This window comes from Choloepus didactylus, chromosome 3 (assembly GCF_015220235.1).
Source record: "Choloepus didactylus isolate mChoDid1 chromosome 3, mChoDid1.pri, whole genome shotgun sequence".
In the NCBI taxonomy this organism is placed as follows: domain Eukaryota; kingdom Metazoa; phylum Chordata; class Mammalia; order Pilosa; family Megalonychidae; genus Choloepus; species Choloepus didactylus.
In genome coordinates, this window is record NC_051309.1 from 199,005,338 (window position 1) to 199,010,494 (window position 5,157).

A 5,157-nucleotide genomic window follows, 5' to 3' on the forward strand; every position below is an offset into this window, starting at 1 on the left:
GGCAGTGTGGTGGTTCCACAGGAAGCTAAGAATGGGGTTGCCATATGGTCCTGCAACCCCATTATTGGTTGTACACTTGGAGGAACTGAGAGTGGGAACTTGAGTGGTCATTTGCACACTGCTGTTTGTGGCAACAGTATTCATGATTGGCAACAGAGGGAGGTGGCCTAAGGGTACACCGACTGATAAACCAAATGGTGAACTGTAGTGTATATATACAATGGAATATTGAGCAGTGGCAAGAAGGAATGAAGTGAGGAATGTAACTAGGTGAATGGAACTTGAGGACAGCAGGTTGAGTGAAATAAGTCAGAAATGAAAAGACAAACATTATAACACCTCACTAATATGGACTAACAATAATGTGCGAACTCTGAGAATTGAATCTGGGATCATGAGTTATCAGGGGAAGGCTTAAGTAAAGGTTCCTAGACCATAAGCTCTTACAGCAGTCACATCTATTCATGAGTTGTAACAGTTATTCCTAAATTCTGAGTTGCTGAGCTTCTTTTGTGTGTCATCTGGTCAGTCCCTGGAGCTTCAGGCATCTGTGTGGCACTTGGGACTCAAAGCCAGAGTTTGGCAGCTGTGAGTGTTGGCACTGCCCCATGCAGCAACTCTTAAAGAGGCTGAAAAGGAGGATCAGACTTCAATTGGAGATACAAATGAAATGGACTTGGTTGAGACTGGGGAAGATCAGACTAAAGGGGAGAGGATATTAACTGTGTTTAAAATTTTGGTTTCTGTGTGGCACCAATGGAAGAGATGTTTATTTGGTGCAAAATCTATATTTTCTGTAGCACACTACATAATTTAACTTGTTTGCTCAGTTTACTCAAACACCATAATTACATGAAACCTTGAATAGGGAGTGAGATCTGGTTAGTTTGTACAGGTTAGTGTGAAGCCCGTATACATCCCAGAGTAATTTGGGCAGAGAATAAAGTATTCGCAAAGCCCCCTTGAGGAACTGAGGGAAAATGTAGAAATATTAAACTTCCCCAGATGGGGAATTCCTGATATTCCTGCAAGCACTGGGGATTACCTGTTTAGTAAGCTGAGACCTTGATCTTGGGGCTTGCCTTTATGAAGCTTGTTACTGCAAAGGAAAGGCTAAGACTACCTATAATTATGCCTGAAAGTCACCCCCAGAGAATGTCTTTTGTTGCACAGATGTGGCCTCTATAATCCAAGTTGGCCGGTAAACTCACTGCCCTCCCCGCTATGTGGGACATGTCTCCTAGGGATGTAACTCTCCCTGGCATCATGGGATTTGACTCCCAAGGATGATCCTGGTCCCTGCATCATGTGTTTGAGAAAGACTTCTGGACCAAAAGGGGGAAGAGAAATGAAACAAAATGGAGTTTCAGTGGCTGACAGATTTCAAATGGAGTTGAGAGGTCATTCTGGACGTAACTCTCATGAGTTATATAGTTATCCCTTTTTAGTTTTTAGTGTATTAGAATAGTTAGAAGGAAATATCTGAAACTGTTGAACTGCAATCCAGTATTCTTGATTCTTGAAGGCAAGCATATAACTATATAGCTTATATGGTGCGACCCTGTGATTGTAAAAACCTTATGGCTCATACTCCCTTTACCCAGCATATGAACAAATGTAGAAAAATAGGGACAAAAAGTAAATGAATATTTGTCAGGGGAGGAGGGGTATGGGATGTTTTGGGTGTTCTTACTTTTATCTTCATTTTTTGGAGTAATGAAAATGTTCAAAAATTGATTATGGTGATGAAGTCACAACAATATGATGATACTGTGAACAATTGTATACTTCGGATGATTGTATGATATGTAAATATATTTCAATAAAAAAAAGGAAGGACATTCATCTCCAAAATGCATCATAAAAATTTTCATAGTTCATTCTTCTGTAGTTGTTCGGTGCAGTTAGGTCAAGGTGGTTGATGTTATTGTTCAGATTGTTATAAACCTTTACTGATTTTTTTTTTTAACACTCTATCAATTAATTACTGAGGAATAGGTGGTAAAATTACTGACTATGACTATGCAAGTGTACATTTCTTCCTTTAATTCTGTCAATTTTTTGTTTCACATACTTTGAAGCTCTACTATTAGGTGTATACACTCTTTTATCTTCCTGATGTATTCACCCTTTTATCATTACAAAATGTCCCTCTGTATCTCTAATTCTCTGCCTAGAAGTCATTTTATATCATATATCGCCACCCTAGCTTTCTTATACTTTTCTATCCATTTGCCTTCAACCTGTGTTTTTATACTTAAATTGCATCATTAGTAGACAGTATGTAATTAAGTCTCACTTTTTAATCCATACTGGCAATCCTTGACTTTTAATTGATGCTTTCAGTCCATTTATATTTAATGTAATTATTGATATAGTTAGATTTAAATGTATGACTTTACTATTTGTTTGTCCCATCTGTATTTTGCTCACCTGTTCCTCCATTCTTGTCTTCTTTTGAATTAACTGAATAATTTTCAGAGTTCTATTTTAATTTATTGACTTTAACAAAACCTTTTTGTATTATTTTTTGTAGTGGTTGCCCTAGGGATTATAATATACATCCTTTAACTTTTCACAATATTTTTAAAGCTAATATTTAACTGCTTCACGTAAAATGCAAGAACCTTGACCCACCTATTTCTTTATGCTACAGTTATCGTATGTACTAATCTACATAAGTGCCATTATAGAATGTGACAATTTTTCCTTTAATCAGCCATCTATTTTAGTAAATTATGAGGAAAAAAAAAGTATTTTATATTTACTCACACATTTACCTTTTGGATGCTCTTCATTACCTCCTGCACATTCCAACTTTCTGCCCAAAGAACTTCCTTTAGCATTTCTCATAGTATATGTCTGCTGATGACAAATTCTCTTTTAAGTGAAAATGCTTTTACTTGCCTTTATTCCTGAAGGATGTTTTCATTTCATCTCATCTGGAAGGATATTTCCAGGCAGAGAAATTTGCGATGATTTTTTTTTTTTTTTTGCAGCATTTTAAAGATGTCTTGATTCTGATAAGTCTATGGAATTTCAAATCTTTGTTTCCCTCAAAAAATGTCCTTTTTTTCTCTGGCTACTTTCAAAATTTTCTCTTTACTTTTGGTTTTCAACTTTAACCTGCTGCATTTAGATGTAACTTTCATTAATGTATCCTGCTTGTGCTTTATGGAATTTGCTGAGTCTGATAATTTAGGCTTTTCACCAAATTTGGGGAAATTCAGCCATTATGTCTTTAAATATACCTTTTTCTGTCCCATTCTTTTTCTTCTGGAAACACACACACACACACACACACACACACACACACACACACACAGGCAAGTAAAACTTGGCAACAAAAGAAACCATGAAGTCCAAACCTGAAACAGAATAAGAAGTCCTGCAACATACTTTTCAGAGAAAGGAAAATAAGACTCTCTCATGATGCAGGCTGATCTTGAGCACTGAAAAGAAGTAAGTCTGAAGAGCAAATAAGACTAGTCAGAAAATCATTAACAGAACAGGGGACTACTAGTTGATTCCAGAGGGAAATTCCCAAGGCTAGAAGGCCATATACCTCCACTACCTGAACCAATTCTCTGTCTGCACACTTAACAAGGTTATAAAGTACTAAAAGACTAGATCCAAGAAAATAGAGAATTCCAATGCAGTAAAAATCACGGCAAATTTGCTGATGACAATAATAGTCTCCAAAGGAACAAGGCAGAGTCTTGCTAACAGAAGAAGCATGAGCTGAAACAAGTCAAAAAAAAATTTTCTTTTTTTGACACAGGGGCATAAAGTACACATGCTCAACAGACCTACTAAGGCTGTGGTAAACTGCTTCATGGAGAGAGGTACTAAAAACGTTGGTACATCATAGGCGCACTCCAATTCACTCCTAACATAGTCCCTGGAGAACTGATGTCCAGCATGCAGGAGTAGAGCAGTCAAAAAATATTTTAAAAAGCTGAAATAGATGCTGCTGAGGCAAGGTTAGCAGCATAACACTTAAGACATAACCTCCAGAAAGCATATTAAAAACCAAACACCTATATTAGAAAAAAGGGTTGTTATTGACGTTATTTTTTTGGAACTGTTGGAAAAAAAGAGCTGACATTCCATCTGTGCAGGACATCCAATTGCTTGATGCTTGGTGCCCTCAGGGCCACGTTTAACAGTGTCTCTGTTTTCTCCTTTGCAACCCTGTTCCTTTTTTCTCCCCCTTCTTTCCAGCAGACCTCGGGCTGTGGACTTCCTCTCTGTGTGGCAGCTGGCAGGCTCCTCAACTTCCTGGCTCTCGCCCATCTCTCTCCTGTTCTCCTCAGGGCAGCAGGGTGGCTTACAGTGGTGGCTCTTCTGCCGGGCCATGGTTGCTGTGTCTTGGGAGGTGGTGGCCGCAGCACCTCCAGTGGCCCAACCTGGGCAGTTTCCTCAGCTGCTGGCGGCACTATCCTATTCAACTTAGTACAAATTTTGATTCCATACATATGATTTACTCAAACTTGAGTTGGATTCAGAGTACATCAGATAAAATTCAGAAAAAAATTTTTTTTTTTTTGTCTTGTATTTTCTATATATTGCCCCAAAGCTATTATTTGATAATGTGGTCGCACATCTCTTCTTAAATACACACCATCTTCCATAAACCTTTATTGACCCTTACCAATTTTAATCTTCTTAATTCTGTCTCCCTTCCTCATTTATTGCTGATTTGCTTTTATTTGTACTTATGCTTGTAAGCATTTTCCTAGTATGTGTTGTATATCCCTAGAGAGACTATATATGTATGTCTCCTGGACATGGACAGCTGTGACTTAGTTTCAATCCATACACAGCAGACACTTACAAATGTTGATTAGTCTTTTTCAATGAATCCTGTCAAGACTCAGGTGGACAAATTGAGTTTTAGATTTCTCTAACACTTACGTATATGGTTGTTTCTGCTGGAGATTCACCAGAAGGACTCACAAGACTAATGGTTAAGATTTATTAAACCAAAGGATACAGAGCAAAAGCAGCTAATAAAAGACAGGCATTGAGATAAGCCCTGAAACCCAGAGGTACCAGTATCTCTAAGCACATCAACTAGTTGTATCCTCCTCCTCCATAATGTCGACACCCCTGTCCAACATGAAGACATTAGAATGGCCATTGCCCAAATATCCC

At 38.0% G+C, this 5,157-nt stretch overlaps 1 pseudogene; it reads right to left on the minus strand.

Annotated features, from left to right (window-relative positions):
- Nucleotides 1–1,182: 1,182 nt before the first annotated feature.
- LOC119530612 lies at nucleotides 1,183–4,478 on the minus strand (annotated as a pseudogene).
- Nucleotides 4,479–5,157: the final 679 nt, after the last annotated feature.